Below are 19,667 nucleotides of genomic sequence, written 5' to 3'. Positions count from 1 at the left end.
GATCCATCCTGGCACATCAGGCATCTGCAGAGACTTACCTGAGAGCTGAGTCATACCAAGTTTAGGATTTATGGAGCTTTTGACACACTAACCTGTTAGCAGAACTAAATATGTCCATGATGGAGACCTTTGGAAAAAGTCACCTCTGAACTGACTAAATGTGAGATGAACGTGTTAAACTTTCGACAACCGATCTGATGAAGAGACTGAACTCAAACCGTGGAGGAAGCTGTTTTCTTTGTTCTTTGCAAACATTCTGACCTGCTGTGTTTTCTGAATCACTCATTACATCTGTTCACACTGTTCACACAGTGTGTCTGTGTTTGAGTCATTTGAACGACAACAATAACACACATTAAGAGTATCAGGCTAAATAAATACCAGACTTAATGACTAACCCAAAAAAGCCTAACTGACTGCAACACTTCTTGTGTAAGATAAAACTGAGAAGGAGTGTAACTGTTGGCATGATGACATTGTATATAATTTGGATTATTTCTTTATCTTGTCAAGATCCATGTCATGATTGTAAATTGTTTAAGCTGTACATTACTTTGTTTGTTTTTTGTAGTTAACGTTTTGGTGCTTTTATTTTGAAAGTCAAGTTCGCTTACAAGTTGCGCTAGTTTCCTCTTTGGGTAGATTGAAGAAAAACACCTGTAAGCGCGCAGAAAGGATGGTTTTTATTGAAAGACATGTTAAGTGGACTTTGACTACACACGGTTAAACGGTTAAAGGAAACCTCAGAAGAACGGCGGCTAATTCCCTTTTTGCAGCATGCAGCCAACGAGGTATTTATATTTATTTATCGTGTTTGTTGTACAGTGTTTTTACTGCTGTGTCTTATGCTGACTTTTATTTTGTTAATGCTGTATAGTTTTCACGGTGGCTTTGGAGAGAAGTCTTCAAATAAACCAGTGACAGAAAACCACTTGCGTCTGCCTGTGCTTCGAGGGAATTATAAGGAGTAAGAAACAATAATATAACATGTATTTCAGAATTGGCACAAACACATGAAAAAAAGCTATTTAATTTGGGGACATACAGATGGATCATAGTGTATATAAAGCAGACAAAATAACACAAAACTCTGTGACTGTACCTGCAGCTCTTATCTTCACTTCAGAGTAAACAACAGTTTCATCTGGTTTATGATGCTCCCCTGTGAAGACGATCAGATGAATCCACATTTGACAATCATACTTTTTGAAACATTGCTAATATTTCTAAACCATGTTTTTGTTGAGTGTTTTTAGTTATTTATTGTTTACATTGCATGTATTTGTGTACTCACTTTTCTTTCCAAAGGTTTTACTCTCAATAACAGAGTAGGTGACATCTCGGTGTTCATCTGTTCCTAAAATGTACATATTTTTAGTTGCAGGATGAAACATTTGTGGATTCTTTCAGTCGAGTTAAAGAAACATTCAGGTTTGTAAAATCCTGTTTATGTCTGATTTTATGTGCATGTGTCAGTGTTCTTTTAAAACCTGCTGACCACAAACTGAACCTAAAAACTGTTACTGTTAATGAAGACTGATTTTAAAAGTCAATATTAATAATGATAATCCTGTCTCAGAGTGATGCTGAAAAACTAGTTCATGGATTTATTACTTCCAGGCTGGACTACTGTAATTCATTATTATCAGGATGTCCAAAAAACTCACTGAAAAGCCTTCAGTTAATCCAAAATGCTGCAGCAAGAGTCCTGACAGGGACTAGAAAGAGAGAGCATATTTCTCCTGTTTTGGCTTCCCTTCATTGGCTTCCTGTTAAATCCAGAATTGAATTCAAAATCCTGCTCCTCACATACAAGGTCTTAAATAATCAGGCCCCATCTTATCTTAATGACCTTGTAGTACCATATCACCCTATTAGAGCACTTCGCTCTCGCTCTGCAGGCCTACTTGTTGTTCCTAGAGTATTTAAAAGTAGAATGGGAGGCAGAGCCTTCAGTTTTCAGGCCCCTCTTCTGTGGAACCAGCTTCCAGTTTGGATTCGGGAGACAGACACTATCTCTACTTTTAAGATTAGGCTTAAAACTTTCCTTTTTGCTAAAGCATTGTCACAGGCTGGGTCTCTGACCCAGCGCTCTGAGTTCATTTTTGTATTTGTCTCATTTTGATATGTGATTAGTTTTTGTGTCATTTCCTATCTAGCTTTAGTTTAAGCTGTTATTTATTATTGTTCCCTTGGTTTTCTATGTTCTGGGTTCTTGTATTATTCATCACGTATTAGGTCTGTTAAGTTGTGTTGTCATGTCTAGTTTTAGTGTTTCCTGTTTTATTCTGACAGTGTCATGTGTTCTTTGTTCATTGTATTTAGCTTTCCTCCTTCTGGTCCTGTCATTTAGGTTTATGTCAGTCAGCTGTTCCCCCATGTGTCTCCACTTCCCCTGATCACCTCGTGTATGTATTTAAGCCCTCTGTTTTCTGCATGTCATGGTCGGGTCGTCTGTTTTTCCCACCTCAGTCATAGTCATAGCCTGTTTTTCCACCATAGTCATAGTTACAGTTTTTGTCATTGTATGTCATAGGTTTTGTTTCTTAGTGTTTTTTCTTAGTCAGTTTGCTTTAGGTTCCTGGTTAACCCCTGCCGTAATCTAATAAAGGATCACTTTTCTGTTTAAACTTACAACTCCTCGTCTTCATCTGCTTTTGGGTCCTGTTTCCTTACTCATCGGCGCACCCCGCCGTGACAAGCATATAGTTAGGGCTGGACCAGGTGACCCTGAATCCTCCCTTAGTTATGCTGCAATAGACGTAGGCTGCCGGGGGATTCCCATGATGCATTGAGTTTTTCCTTTCCAGTCACCTTTCTCACTCATTATGTGTTAATAGACCTCTCTGCATTGAATCATATCTGTTATTAACCTCTGTCTCTCTTCCACAGCATGTCCTTTATCCTGTCTTCCTTCTCTCACCCCAACCGGTCGCAGCAGATGGCCGCCCCTCCCTGAGCCTGGTTCTGCTGGAGGTTTCTTCCTGTTAAAAGGGAGTTTTTCCTTCCCACTGTCGCCAAAGTGCTTGCTCATAGGGGGTCATATGATTGTTGGGTTTTTCTCTGTATCTATGAAGCGCCTTGAGGCGACTTTTGTTGTGATTTGGCGCTATATAAATAAAATTGAATTGAATTGAATTGAATAATAAAGACTGTTTTTCAATGCTGACCATGTTGAAGAGAGCCGTACTCATGAGTTTCATTCTGGTTGACTCCATGATTTGTGGAGGAGCCCGGACTGTGACTCTCAGACTGGATCGACCTAAAACATGAAATAAACACAATAAACTTAAAAGTAACTGATGTTTGTTTAAAATAATAATAAAAAGTATTTTACCAACCTGGTGAAGCAGGAATCTGTGAAAGAGACAAATGTTATTACACATGTTTGTCATGTATAAATTGTTCCACTGATATTTAGTGTCATGAGATCAGAATACATGTATATGTGTGAATAATTAAAGTGTATGTAGTAAATAAACTCTCTAATACAGCATGAAAAGAAGAGGCTCTTACACTTGGACTGTCTGCAGCGATACAACAAGAGCAGGAGAATAATAATGAGAGAGACTCCACAAACCAGTCCAACCATCAACCACACAGGAGATGAAGAGCTGTCAGCTCCTGACACAGCTGCTGAAATGACTAATAATAATTAAGTAATAATAAAGTATAATACTTATTATTATACTGCATATTTCAGTTCTCTTCAAGCATTAAACAGACAATCTAATGTTTCTTCTCAAGCATGAAACTCATTTATAAAAATCCATCAAATGTTTTGATCCTGCTCACCTTTAACTGACATCCAGCTCTGTGCTGACTCTCTTCCTGAGTACTGACACTTGTAGAAACCTTCATCAGACTTTGACACTGCAGAGATCTTCAGCTCCCCTCGGGTATCATTTTGAATAAGTTTGTCATTGTGATAGAAAAACACATTGGAAAGTATTTTTTGTGTTCTCAAACTGCAGCTCAGATTAACAGAAGCTCCCTCAGTCACAGGATGAACAGGACTCACCAGGATAGGAACATCATCATCTGTGACACAATCACACACAATTGTTTCAGTCACATCAGCTGGTGCACACTTTTAGAAAAAGGTGAGACATAATAACAAGGATGGATTACTCAAATGTTTCTTTTAGGATGAAGATCTAATGTTGTATCTAAAGACTAATTTCTATAGGACTTGTTTTGAATTGTGATCAACATGAAAACTGCATCTTTTAAGGTCTTGTTTATTGTTTATGTAAAAGGAATGAAGCGCAACAAATGCTACATTCAGGTAAGTCACAGCAGTCACCTCAGTAAAAGTGCTGCACTCAGCAACCTGCAAAAATTAGCCTCACTTGTCTTTCAATAACAGAACCAGTAGGAGGTCATGAGGTTGAAGTGTGAAAAGGTTAAGTTCAGATTACATGTCAACACAAAAACTTCACTAAACCAAAACCTCATCCCAATAAGTTTTCTTGTTTGACGGTGGAAGTTTTGACTGGGACTGTGATGATGATGATGATGATGCGTTAAGGTATGGCTTAACGCATCATCAGAGAGGATGAGAACATGTTTATTACAGTATATTGAAGAAGAAAAAATCTAACAAACATTTCAAATTCCAGTTGCTGCAAAGCTGAAAAGGTTTCCACTCCACAATCAGAAATGCACATGTTTAACAAGCATCTGACTAAATTAGATGATGATATTAATGTTTTAATGTGACTGTTGTAGTAGTGAGATGTGTTTTTAGCACAGCTGCAAGAGGAGAGGTGGAGGAGATTAGGTCATGGAGCTGTGCACAGTGCAAGTGACACTGCACTCAGGAGAACTCACACACAGCACAACCTTTGATCCAACTGCACCTTTTTACATGATGATTCTCAGTAATAACACTGAGGACAGAGATGTTGAGATTTTTAGTGGTTTAAATACAAAAGAAAAAATAATTTTTGGTGTCTACAAATTTTGACAAATTAGATTATGAAAATGTCATATGAAATGAGAACAACCAAGAATATTTTCATGATTTGGTGCCTAAAATTGTCTGAAATTCTCGGTTTTGTTTGTTTTGCCACATAGAATTACTTCACATACAGCAAAGCTGAGACAAATGTTCATGTGACGTCTAAATCATTCAGATCCAAGAAGTAAATGTATAATAACATACTCTGTACAGTGATGTTGACTGCACTGCTGAACTCTCCTGATCCAGACTCACACCAGTACACTGCAGTATCTGACTTTGATGTGTTGATGTCACATGTGGATCCAGTCATTCTCCTACAGTCAGAGAGTCGGCCGTCCTCAGAGAACTTCCTCACTCTCCACTCAGTGAAGTTTCCCTCACAGGTCAGTGAGACAGAGTCAGAGGTGAAGTGTTGCACTCTGTCAGGACTCACTGTGAGAGACGCTGCTGAATGAACATCTGGAAACAACATGCAGTGAAGAGACAAAGCTCACAGATGTTAGGATTCAAAAGATCACAGTGAAAATATTTGTTTGAAGATCAGTGATAATATTTCAGTAGGATGCAGTTTTTGTTTGGTCAAACTGTAATTTTAAGTTTGAAAACTTTATTATAGGGTCAATGGTCCAGAATTGTAAGGGGAAAAAAAGAAAATAAATATTAAACATAAAAAGAATAAAATAATATAAGCAACTTATTTTTCTATTAAAAACAAAAAACACATCTATACTAATGTTTCCACAGCATTGGTGCCAAATCTTTTTTTTTCCTTGTTAAACCAAAAATAACTGCAAATAAATCTATGAATGAGATTTGATAATACAACAGATCATTATCAGACAGTTAATATCAGCAAACCTTTTGTTTGTTCTCTTTGCTTCCTGACAGCATTCAACTCTGGCTGACAAAACAGTAAACCAGGGCTCAGTTTTGACTCTGGTCTTTGACACAAATTAATACATTAATACATTACAGTCTGCTATTTCAAAAACTTTCCAGTCCTCTTAAATAAGAAAATCTAATTTAAGATTTTGTCTGCGCAGATATGATCTCGCTTTGACATTGGCAGATTAGTGTTTGTGTCTCTACAGCAATGTGAAGTGTATATATATATATATATATATATATATATATATATATATATATATATATATATATATATATATATATATATATATATATAATGTCTCCAGCATTTCATTACAGATGATTCTGAAGTTTTGTAATGGCTTAACACTGAACCATAATCGATATGTCATATGGCTGATAGTTAATTACGATTAACTGCTTAATGTCACAGACAGAGAGGTAAGCCATGTGGAATTTATTAAAGGACCCAAGATGCAGGCACTAGTGATGTTAGTGGGCTTTTGAGGAGGGATACAAACAGAAATGGCAAAGGTGTGGACGGAAACTAAGCAAAACATAAACTGAGGAAGGCTAACAAAACACAGCCCTGAAATGGCGAAGCAGGGAGACGCAGGTGACACAGAACAAAGCAGGGAATGAACACAGATGACAGATGGAGATAACACAGACTAACCAGCAACAGTCAGGAGAACACACAGGGCTTAAATACACACAGCAGTAATCAAGGGATGGGAGACAGGAGAGGAACACACCTGGGAGAAATCAGAGACAGGGGAAACATAATCTGAACACACTCACATGAGACAAAGACCTTCAGAATAAAACAGGAAACTTACAGACACAGAGAACCAGACAAGACACTGAACTTAACAGACAGACTCACAAGCAGACACAGTGACACCATGGACAGACAGAGGGAACACAGAGAAGTGGGAGCAGGCAGGCACAGAGCAAAACCCTAACAAATGGCAACAGAATAAACAAGAACATAGAATAATATAAAGAAACACAAAACACTGAGTCGTCAGACTCAGGACCATGACACTTAATACTGATCAAAGCTAATCATGTCTAAGTTTGATCAATATAATAATTAGGAAAATAAAATATATAATGATGATTCTAATAACAGGTCGCTCACTGAGAGGCTGTGTGTGTGTGTGTACGTGGAAAGGATGGGAAGAGGGAGTGAGTGACACCAAGAAGCCACTAATCCAAAAAAATGTCTGACTTTTTAAATGTATGATTTAATAAAATAAACTGTATAATTAGGAAACACAGAGTTTGAGAATTTTCAGGAAGTTTTTAAAATGTCATAGATGTCTTTTGTTTTTCATGTTATCACATTAAATAAAAACTGAAAAATAAGAAAAGGAAACGAAGAAATTCAGTTTGATCACAGAGAGAAAGGAAAAATGTTCAGTTCAGTTCTTCTTTTGTGGAGTTTTAATGTACACAGACATCAATGGTCGGCATGGAAATGAGATTTTAATGGTCTAAATCCTGGTGAATAAAAATGATGAGCTAACATGAGCTTATTGAAAGGACAGAGAGAAACAAACTGACCTGCAGACCAGACAAACTTTGGTTGACTGTGATCAGTGTGATACTCTGGGTCTCCTCTTTCAGCTCTGCACACATATCCTGCTGTGTGTGTCTGTCCATGAATGATGTAGGAGTCCTGTGCAGTCCCACTGCCATCAGGTAGCAGCTCATAACTGGAGGATTCCTCTGATAGATCAGGAACAGCTTTATACCAGTAGAAGCTCCATCCTGCAGACGGATGTTCAACCTCACAGTTCAGAGTTACTGAGGCTCCAGGACTCAGCCATGATGGAGACACAGTGAGGACAGGACGGGGTTCATCTGTTCAACAAAGATTTTCTCTCAGTGAACATGTAGTACAGTCTCTGAACAGTGAGCTCAGTTCATACAAAGAATAATAATCTCAGTCTATATGAACAGAAACACATTTTACAAAGTGTTCAAACAGCTTAAAGCAAACATGACTTACTGTCAGAAACTGTCAGTGTGACTGAATCACTCCACTCTGTTGTTTCATGCTGTGAACTTTTCATTCTGCCCTTACAGCGATAGTTTCCACTGTTGGATGATGAAGCAGATCTAATCCTGTATTCATTTTGATTTGGAGGTTTTCTGATGCTGTTTGTTTCCCACTCATAATCCCACTCAGTGTCTCCTCCATGGATCTCACATCTGACAGTGATCGTCTCTCCTCTGTATATCTCAGACCAGTTTGGATGCAGAGTCACAACAGGTCTGATTGAGACTGTTAATGTTCAAGAAAGTACAATAAAAACACATGAATGACAAAAGGCACAGTTACCATCAGATGTAGTGCTTTGTAGGAAGTTACATTTAAACTCACCAGTTGTGTCAATCCAAACTGTCTCACTGTCCTCTGTGTAGTAAACTGGTTCTCCTCTTCCTCCTCTGCAGCTGTAGCGTCCTCCCTCTGAGACACTGATTTGTCCATTTGTCACAGCTTCATAAGATTTCCCATCTCTGTACCAGTAGTAAATCCATCCAGATGATGATGATGATGATGATGGGTTCACAGAGCAGATCAGGGTCACACTGCCCCCTACTGGAACAGCTGTCCTATCAGCACCAAGTCTGACCTTTGGTTTCGCTGCAGTTCAGTTTTAAAAAAAAAAACATAAAAGTAAATGACTGAATCAGAACAATTTAAAGAACTGGATGGAAATATGTAAATGATCAAATATTATAAAACTTTACTGGTGAAGCTACAGCATTCCCACCCCATATTACAGTTAACTTAATAAAATAATATAATAAACACATTCTTTCTACCTTTCTATGAAATCACATGTACATACTTACATGTACATAGAAACAGATGTATATTTAAATTAATTTGTAGAATGACAGATTTTTTTTACATTAATGATGGATTTCTATAAATCTTCTAATGAGTTAAAAGATTTGTGAAAATTAAAATCTCTGAATTTACCAACATTGCCAAAAACAAACAAACAAACTGCATCAAATACAGCAGAACAACAATTGGATGTAACTGTTGTTCTTAGTGGATGTGGTGGAGCAGCTGAAACAGGTTCAGCATTTGTTCTGCACTTCATGTATTAGAGCTGCACAGCAGAGAAGTTACTCTGATATGTTTTGTTCTCTTCACTGTGAATAAAAAGCTGCTTTTCACGTTTTTTTGTTGTCAAACTGAAAACAAACTGAGACGGGACCTAGGGCGCTGAAGCTTCTGTCGTGAAGGCTGCGAAAACAACAGGAAAAGAACAGAATTCATAAAATCAGGAACCCTGAGTCACAAATTATTTGCAGTAAACTGGAAGATATTCAACGGGCATTTGAACAGTATTACAAAGACCTATATACCCAACCTCCCTTAGTAGAGAATACAATGATGGAAGCCTTTCTAAACTCATTAGACCTACCATCTATAGGAGAAATGCAAGATAAAAAACTCATGGCTGAGATAACCGCTGAAGAGCTGCATAAAGCCATTTCCAGGCTGAAGGCGAATAAGGCACCAGGCACAGACGGTTATCCGTCCGAATGGTATAAAGCATTTAGGACACAAGTAACACCAGTGCTGCTTAATTGCTTTAATCATACACTAAGAACAGGAGTAGCCCCACAATCTTGGAGAGAAGCAGTTATCTCAATTATCCCAAAAGACGGCAAAGATAAAAAAGAATGCAGCTCGTATAGGCCAATTTCTATCCTTAACGTGGACTATAAATTATTTGCTTCAATATTAGCTAAGAGACTGGAATCAATTATCCCGGAGCTGATAGATTTAGATCAGACAGGCTTTGTCTCAAATAGACAGACTCAGGACAACCTGAGGAGAACGCTACAAGTGATGGATCATATAACATCAGGAAATATTAGTGCAATGTTGGTCAGCCTAGATGCCGAAAAGGCATTCGACTCGGTGGGTTGGGAATATCTATTTAGGGTACTAGCAAGATTCAGATTTAAAGATGGCTTCATTAAATGTATCGAAGCACTGTATTACTCCCCAACAGCCAGGATCAGGATTAATGGACACCTGTCTCAAAATATTACTTTGAAGCGAGGGACACGCCAGGGCTGTCCCTTGAGCCCGTCCCTGTTTGCCTTGTACATTGAGCCTCTGGCTCAGGCTATTAGAGAAAACTCTGAAATACAAGGAATAATGATCAGGGGTGAAGAACACAAGACTTGTATGTTTGCGGATGATGTTCTTCTTTTTATTACAAATCCTGAATCTAGTTTGTTCCACTTGATGACCTTACTAAAAGCCTACAATCACTACTCTGGCTATAAATTAAATATTCAAAAAACTCAATCCCTTACGTTCAATTATACACCTCGACCGGAAACTGTAAAGAAATTTAACTTCAAATGGGACTCTCCCACAATAAAATACTTGGGAGTAAACCTAACGAAAGACATGTCTAGACTCTATGAAATTAATTATTGCCCCCTCAACAAAGAGATCAAATCTGACCTAACTCGGTGGTCTCTCCTCCCTTTGGATAAGAGTAATAGAATAGAAATAATTAAAATGAACGTTCTGCCTCGAAATCTCTATCTCTTCCAGTCACTACCCCTGGAGATACCCCAAAAACAATTTGACGAGTGGGACAGATGGATCTCACGGTTCATCTGGAACGGCAGAAGACCGAGGGTCCAGTACAAAACGCTGCAACTGAAAAAAGAGAAGGGAGGGAGAGCTTTGCCGTGCTTACAAGATTACTACTACGCCGCACAACTGAAGCCCCTGGTAAACTGGTGCTCCCCAAACTATGAAGCTAAATGGAAAAATATGGAAATTACACAATTAGACTTCCCATTACAGTCTCTTTTAGGAAATAAGAACCAAGCTGAAAAATTTTACAAAGATTTGAACCATTTGACCCGGTTCACCCTGAAACTATGGTTCAGGGTAGTGGGGAAACTACAAATAGAAAAACAGGCTAGGACCTTGAATTGGATAGCTTATGACCCGGAGTTTGTGCCTGCCAGGCTGGATGGGACCTTTAAACAGTGGACTCTGAGAGGAATTACTTCTTTTTGTTCACTAGCAACAAATGGGGGATTCCAAAGCTATAAAACCATCTCAGATACATATGGATTGGCAAAGCATGACTTCTTTAGATACTTGCAGGTTAGAGACTATTACAACAAGACGTTACTATTCAGAGATGAAAACGAATACAACCTAATTCATATCTTTCAAGAGGCATACAAGAGAAAGGACCCTAAAAAGATGGTCTCAAAAATATACGGTAGTATACAAGCCTCTAAAAATCATTCTACGTTGTACATTAAGCAAAAATGGGAGAGGGAATCAGGCTCACAAATTTCAGAGGACAGCTGGTGGGGAATATGTGAGTCTCAGGCAACCACTGCAAATTCAAGGTCCTTAAGAGAGTTTGGTTGGAAGAATGTAGTGAGATTCTTTAACACTCCTAAACTCACAGCTCGGCAAACCGGCTCACAGAGCCAGGGCCTATGTTGGAGAGGTTGTGGAACCCCCATGGCAAACCATTTTCATGTCTTCTGGGCCTGCCCAAGGATCCAGCCATATTGGGGGGAGGTGGCCCTTAAGATAAACAACATAATTGGGATTAAAATAGACTATTCATTTGAAACGCTGTATCTTGGCAAATTGCCTACGGCACTCCCACATAAAGATAATTATTTATTGAAAATACTTTTGGCTGGCTGCAGGAAGGCCATAACCCGAAGATGGCTAAAGGCAGACCCTCCAACTCGGGCCCAATGGCGCGGGATAGTGGAAGAAATTTTTGGAATGGAAAGACTTACCTTTGTCCTTAGACTCGAGCTTGAGAAATTCAAGAAGCTCTGGGAAAAATGGGTTGTGTACTACCTTTGCACTGAATAATTGAATATTACCACGATGTAAGTAGATGCTATTACTGGAATTGTGTATGTCTCCTATGCTGACCCTAGGTTTTGTATTCTCATACTGTAAACTGACAAATAAAAAGTTATAAAAAAAAAAAAAACTGAAAACAAAACGTTTTACTGAGCTGCACAAAAGAAAAAGCTACAAATCTGCAAGAAAAACAAGTGTTTTCACTTATTTTGATAATCTGGGTGAAACATCTCCAACTTACATGATACAGTCAGTGTGATGGTATCACTCCACTCTGTTAACATATAGGTCCTTCTGCCCCGGCAGCTGTATCCTCCACTGTCAGACTCAGTAGCGCTGCTGATTCTGTATTCATTGGATGTTGGAGGTGTGTTTAACTTGTTTTGTCTCCATTCATACGTCCACTGAGCTCCTTCACCTCCCTGAATGTCACATCTGACAGTGACTGTCTCACCGCTGTATATCTGAGTCCAGGATGGCTGCAGGGTCACAGTGGGCTTAATGCGAACTGTTCACATAACCAAGGGGAGAAAAGAAGGCATAAAAAATCGTATCATAAGAGTAAGGTGACCACAAAACACCCAGCTGTTGTTTATAAAGCACAAACAAATTCAGTTATGAAAATATCATCAGACTGTTAAAAGATTGCAATTGGAGCATCAAAAGTTTAATTGGCATGATTTATTCACAGATTTATGTGCATGGACTTAGTACATGAAGCCCGTTTTGACCTTGGGAAGGCCTTGGCAAATAGGGACATTTGGGTGTCACAGCACCCTCTCACGCAACACCAACTTTTAGATAATAAACAAGGATTCAATTTTATACTATAAAAGTTTAATTTTATTCTGGCAAAAAATATTCACATTAAATTATATTTTTAATACTAAAAAATTTTTAACTGCCCACAACACTGAACCTAAAAAGCTGTTTTTAGAAAATGTGTGGATACAGTGGGAGAAACAATCATTTGAACCCCTCCCTATTTTTTTTCTTACTTACAAAGAAACGAACAGTCTCTAATTTTCTGTGGTAGTTTCATTTTAATGGGGAAAAACTGAATATCTGTCATGCAGTGTTTTTGTCATCAGGATGGTTCACCGGTTACTCTCTTGGGCAGAGCCGCCTGCCCCCACCTGAGTCTCATTCGCTGTCAGTCACAGCGGACGATTTAAGCCAGCGCAGCCTGCTATTCATTGCCAGTTCGTTCAGTCACCTACTGTGGTCTCCGTGCCATCCTGCTCTGGATTCACTGCTCATTGCTCACTTCCCCCAGCACTGGCTTTTCCATTCTTTCTCAATCAGTCCCTGTGCCTGCCTGTCCTCCTGTCAGTCTCGACGTTCATGAGTACTCAAGGAACCATTCCTCCCCTCATACTCACTCTCTCTGGATTCTCCCATGGCCTCCGCCCCCACTGAAGCTCTTCAACCTGGCCCTGCATGTAAGCCGGCGGCACTGTCCTACTTTCCTGATTCACTTGCTGCTTTACCTGCAAACTGATCGTTTCTCCCTCTTTAGCAGACTCCCATGACTCCGATCACAGCGTCTCAGAACAGCCTTCTTCATAAACTGTTCCAGTTTCCTTGTCACCCCTGTTTTTCTTGTTTTTTGCCTGACTCCTCTGTAAATAAAGTCTTGCATATAGTTCTCAGCGAGTGTATTGAGTCTGCTTTTCTGTCCCGCCTTCGTTCAAACCCAGGTTCATGACAATATCAGCCTAAAATTTAGTTTAAACACATCACACAAAAGTTATGAACTGATTTGCATGTTATTGAGTGAAATAAGTATTTGATTCCCTACAGCCCAGCCAGAATTCGAGCTCCTCCGGACAAATGTGGAATATAGCTCATAATGAGTATTAAGGTCCACAAAATCATTTTCTTCTGTTCCAAGTTTGCGGGCACATGTGCAGTCCCGTCTTAAGTTTGCCAGTGAACATAAAAGATTCAGAGGAGGATTGGGGAAACATGCGGTTGTCCAGTGAAATCAAAATAATATCTTTGACAGTGACTAGACCCGCTGTGTTTGGATATAAAGAAATGCTTAGTATGACCCAAAGAACAACACGTTAAGGACACAGGTGGAAACATGCTTTGGGATATTTTTCACTAAGGGTACAGGACAACTTTGTTGCGCCGAGGAGCTAACACTCGAGGTCATATACTGTATGCGAACCCTTTTTCTGGCCAGAACACTGAAGTCATGGACAGGTGTTGCAGAATCACACTGAACCAAAACATACAACCAATTCAAGAAAGGAGTGGCTAAAAAAAAAGCACATTAAGGTCACAGAGTGGCCTAGCCAGGCTCCAGACTTCAGTTCTACAGAAATCCTGAGGAGGGAACTGAAGTTCGCAAGCAGCAGCCAAGAAACCCAAAGGATTTAAGGATGGAGACATCAGTTGCATTATAGATTTATTATCAGATCAGAAGAAAATCTATAGTCTCTTTTTTTCCCCAACTCTGTGACTGTGTGGCCTTAATTCAGCTGCCAGACTGTCAGCCAGTTTATTTACACTGGAAATAATGTTGTGCTGTAAGCGGTCATATTAATGTGTGTCACAATTAAATCTCTAAGATGATGTAAGTATTTGAGTGAAGATGAGGCTAAACTGACATTCAAATTCAAAAAATGAACTAATTTATTTTAAAGTGACAGTCTGATTGTAATCTGATTACATTTTATGTTGAGATTTATTAACAGATTGAGGTTCAGTCATTAAATTATGTTAAACAACACATATAAATGTAAAAATCAGTCCAGATACTTCTTACCTTCAGGATTTTCATAGATGACTGTACAAGATGCTAAAAATGAATAAAATCTCATCAGACATTATACAGCTAATAAAATCAATATAAAATGAAACTTTTTTCAGACACCTTTTTAGCTGAAACAGTAATCACAACATTTGTTTTCTCCCAAAACAACTCTCACACATTTGGCTTAAACAATCACAAAATATCACAAGTCTGCTTTGTTCCAGCTCTCAGGTAAACAGGTTAAAGCAGTGACTCACTGTAATTTTCACAAATCAGAAACATTTTCATTAATCGCTGCCATTCAAACAATGTCAGACGTGTACTTAAAAAAGACGTGTACATAAAAAGATGCAGAGCAAAGAGTGCCCCATCGTCACATCCAGCCTGCTGCACTCTGATCCACAGATAAAGTAAAAAAGTTTTACTTTACAGGAAAAGGAGAGGTTGGGTTTAATATCGATAAGACAAAAGTTTTTTTTTCTACAGTTTCTTCTTCTTAGAGAAAGAGAACAATCCAAACCTCACTGATAGAATCAACCTAGTGTCAAACAAAACCCAAAAATCAACCAAAACTTCACACACTGTATTGTGTAGGCCTACAGGCACCGTAACTCCTTTTTTTTCACTGACAAAGACATGTTGGATTGACTTGATTCAATAGTAGACACTGGTTACACACAAATGTTTTGCTTTGGCGGAAACTTAAACAACTGAGTCAAATCAACACAACCTTTTGATATTCGCTCCGAAATAAAACTCACATCATTCACTCATCATTTTCACTCTGTACCACTGCTCCTTATCAGGGTGTGTGAAGCACAGTACACAATTCAGTGGAGGCCTCAAGCCATAAACAGACATCACGCACAGACATTGTTTTCACAACCAAACTACTTTAAACCTTGTCCCCTAAATCTACACAGATGCCCTCTGTGTGGCATGAAATGCATTTAACCAAATAACAATCAATGGCTTCTTATTGTTGTAACCGACTCCATATTCGGATGTTTGTGTGCAGCATTTGTTAGTAAAGCATTCTTCATTGCATCAGCGTGTGTGTGTATCACTCTTTATTGCACAAGCTTGTAGATGTGTGTGTGTGTGGATCACTTTTCAGTGAAGTGAAACAGCATATTGATTTTTTGCAGGTGTGTGTGTCATTTCTCACTCAATCAACGAGTGCATATGTTCGTATGTGTTTCTCTTCATTCTGAGTCAGTGCATGTAGATGTGTGTGTTTGTGTGGGTGTCTGTGTTCATCACTTTCCTGTTCTGGTGTTCTGGGTAAACCACGGCCTGAAGCGTGCCCTGGGGTCCTGCCCTCCTCCTTTTCAGTCCGTTTGCATCCGTTGGTGCTGCTGCTCAAAGTTCTGTCCATACTGGTTCTGGCCCCAATTGAGGCAGTGCTTTTCTCCAGTATCCTGCATCTTCTCCTTATTCCACTCCTCCTTAGCTTGACCCTTTTGCTTCTGTAGCTCCTTCAGGGTTTTAATACGCAGCTCAATCGTCTGGATGTCAGTGTCAAGCTCCAGTCTACGCTGCTGCTCCAGCTCTTCCTCTGTTTCTCCCAGCCAAGTCAAGATTTTGTTCAGGTCAAAGTTCAGCTGCTGTCACTGCTTCTCGTTCTGCTTTGTTCTCATCTCCTTGCTGAGGTCCTGAGGCTGATTTCAAGTCGTGTGTCTGGGACTCCAAGTCTGATGGGTTCGATAATCAGCCAGCTCCTCCTGAGCCATGCTCAGTTTTCTGCTCTGATGCCTTGAGCTCTTACTGAGGGGCAGAAACCTCACAATCTTTTCCGTCCACTTCAGATTGAAGTACATCGATGTTTTCCTTGCTTTGCTCCACGTCCTTTTGCGGCTCTGCTGTTCGGCTCTTCTCAGAGGTCAGCTCCTGGCCGAGCCCCGACACCTGTGCCTTCAGCTTATTTTCTCCTGGTGTTTTGTCCATTCTGAGGTGCCTCCTGACCTCAGTTACTCCTCCTGTTTCTGGCACGCCCTTTTTGCTGTCCGATGGTCATTGTTGGTCCGTCACTGTCCTGCACAGTTTTAATGCAGAGTTGTTAAGGTCAGCATGGTTTTGCTCGGCCTCACTTTTCATCTGGGCTTAATGGGCGTCTCGTCACAGCTCTGTCAGCTGAAGCTGTCTTTTTCCATATGGCAAGAATGTAAAGAGTGTGTGAGAGGGGTGTGTCCAATCAGGCACAATGCTGGTGGCTTTGCGAGTGCCTCGTTTTCCAAATCCAGATGTTTATTTGTCACGTACACAGCAACAGAGAGAACAGTCTGTTGTTGGGATGGCTGAGGTCCTTCACGATCTTCCTGGTCTTGGTCCAGCACCGCCTGCTGTAGATTGCGTGCAGGTCAGGGTGCTCGGAGCGGATGGTGCGCTCAGCTGATTGCACAACCCTCTGTAGAGCTTGTCTGTCCGGCATGGTGCTGTTCCCGAACCTGACAGTGATATAGCTGCTCAGGATGCTCTCAATAGTTCCTTTATATAAGGTGGTCAGAATCGGTGGTGGGAGCCGGGCCTTTCTCAGTCTTCTCAGAAAGAAAAGACGCTGACAGAAATCTCCCCGTGTAGTGAAACGGGCCTTGGATTACCGCTCTCCGTCTCTGCTGCATGAGATCATTTTCCTGCAGCACTGTTGACATTTTCAAGTTGTTGTTGCGGGTTCAGCTGCTTTAGCATTTGGTCAGGGTCACATCAAAGATGGTAGAGGAGAGAGCAAAGATGGTAAAGGGGAGAGCCCGGACGAGCCCCCAAGCTGTTAAGGTTCAAAATATTGGGGATGGAGACAAGAGAAAAAACCACAATAACAACACTGGTCCGGCCGGGTTGAGTCAAACGATGATTTTAATGAACACACGCGTGGGAGATGGACACTGATGCAGACAGCCTCAAAATCTCAAAATGGTGGAGCATTGCTCAAACTTTTATAGCCTCTGGTGCCTCCACCTTATCATAAAAAGCCTAAACATTCACATGCTCTCTCTCACACAGCGCCTGAGCTACGACCTTGGCTCCCTGTTTATCTGCTCCTGCTGAAATGGGGCAGAAAACTCCAGCACACTCTGTTCTCTTCTACTCAGACAAACTAGACAATAACCTTCTGCGAACAGTATTTCTTATAACTCAGCAATATAATGCATCATAAAACAATATCATTCATTCACAACAAGTCAGCAATTTAATGTAATGCAAATCAGTTTAACTAATGTAATAGTTATCAGCTTCTTCTAATTCAGGAGAATAATGCAAACTAAAACTACATAATAATTCACAATCTTTAATTCGGGGTATAACATGGCATAAAATAATATTAGAATCTAACAGTCTCTCTGTGCTTCCTTTCCTTTCACACAAGCCTCAAACAGCTCTTGTAGCTGTGACTGCAGCAGTTAGGTGACATGTTTAACTTCCTGTCCACTGCAAACACAGAAGCTTGTTTCTTGAGTGGGCTGTTTCCTTTCTCTGTGATATACAAAGGTTTTAGCTCAAGTCAGGAGACATATTTTGCCCTTTTTTTAAAATTATTTTTGCATCCTGTGGATCATTATCATGCTCCAGTATTCCTCTCCTGACAGACTGGGAGTCATCTTTATCCAGTGTTTTGTATATCCACATGCATTGATGGTGCCATCTATAAATGCCATCTCCCCAACATTCTGTATAGCTGTATATCTCAAATTCTGTAAAGTTATTTATTTCATATTCTGTATAGTTTTTCATATTTATATCCTGTTCATAGCCTGTACATAGCTTGTACTCACTACAGCCTATACATACTTATAGTTATAGAATATTCACAACATACTTCATACCGTGTACATTATAACATACCATAATAGACCCATTTCTGTAATATACTTACATATCTATACTATTGCTAATATATATTGTAATATATCTATATCACTAAAGCACTTCTGGATGGATGCAAACTGCATTTCGTTGCCCTGTACCTGTGCATGTGCAATGACAATAAAGTTGAATTCTATTCTATTCTATTCTATTCTAACATGCATTGTACCCAGCCCCTTGTCATCACTTTCATACCTCCTGGACTCTGCACTGACAGTGATAGTTGTATTCTGGACTCATCTTTCTGACTTCATCTTTTCCATCTATCTGAAGTCTGACAGTCAGATTTTTCAGTCGTTCTCGAAATTCTTTTTTTTTTTAATGTGGAGTCATGATGCAGACAGGCAGTTAGACACAGACAAACTGTATTAAGATTTAGCATGAAATAGCATCTGATGATCTTATTTTCTGGTTTAATTCTGGTTTTAAGCTCGGCAGAGCCTCAAACAGAGAAAATGACTCACTGTGTGGTTGAACTGAAACTAAAGTCAGACAGCAAAAAAAAAAAAAAAAAAAAAAAATCAGTGTTAAATTTATTATCTGTTGTCATATCAAGGTAAACATGAACTCATTTATTCTGAACAGTTGTTTGACGTGCTTTGACGTGTATGTATAGATGCACACTGACCTTAGCATCTGACTACATGCAAAACACAATGAAAGAAAACAGATGACATGGAATAACATCTGAAACACTGTAATATGATGATTGTGTTGGACACATATGTATGTATGTAGATGGTACTGTGCAAAGGTTTTAGGCAGGTGTTAAAAAATGCTGGTAAACAACGAATGCTTTCAGAAATATAAATGATTGTTTATTGGCTCCAAATGTATCCTGAAGCAGGACAACGACAACAACAACAGCTAAGTCATTAGAACTATCTGCAGTGTAAAGAAGAAGAACAGGACCTGAGCTGGAAGGACAGACCACCCGCAGGGGCAAGAGGGAACATTTTTATACATATATTACAAAAAAAACAAAACAAAAAACATCCCCTCTCGCCCCTTGCAGGCGATCAGTCCTTCAAGCTCGGGTTCTCTACCAGAGGCCTGGGAGCTTGAGGGTCCTGCACAGTATCGTAGCTGCTGCTAGGACTGTGCTCTCCTGGACAGAGATCTCCGATGTTGTTCCTGGGATCTGCAGGAGCCACTTGCCTTGCTTGGGAGTCACCGCACCTAATGCTCCATTTACCACTGGGATCACTGTTAGCTTCACCCACCACAACTTCTCTAGCTTTTCTCTGAACCCTTGGTATTTCCTTTTGCTTCTTGTGTTCCTTTTTCCTGATTTTGCTGTC

The 19,667-nt window shown here is 39.7% G+C and overlaps 1 protein-coding gene and 1 long non-coding RNA gene across 2 annotated transcripts in view; one reads left to right on the top strand and one right to left on the bottom strand.

Moving 5' to 3' along the window:
* Positions 1–19,667, top strand: part of LOC113018834 (obscurin-like) — a 159,194-nt gene that overhangs the window by 106,422 nt on the left and 33,105 nt on the right. The gene's annotated exons all lie outside the window — the stretch shown is intronic.
* LOC113018853 (uncharacterized) lies at positions 3,929–7,435 on the bottom strand. The gene is made up of 3 exons (XR_003271866.1): positions 7,403–7,435; positions 5,168–5,425; positions 3,929–4,041 (listed from the first exon to the last, which is right to left on the bottom strand). It is a non-coding gene; the product is annotated as an uncharacterized LOC113018853 (long non-coding RNA).

The sequence above is a fragment of the Astatotilapia calliptera genome, chromosome 3, assembly GCF_900246225.1.
Source record: "Astatotilapia calliptera chromosome 3, fAstCal1.2, whole genome shotgun sequence".
NCBI classification, from domain to species: Eukaryota; Metazoa; Chordata; class Actinopteri; order Cichliformes; family Cichlidae; genus Astatotilapia; species Astatotilapia calliptera.
This window is presented reverse-complemented; position numbering and strand designations above follow the sequence as displayed.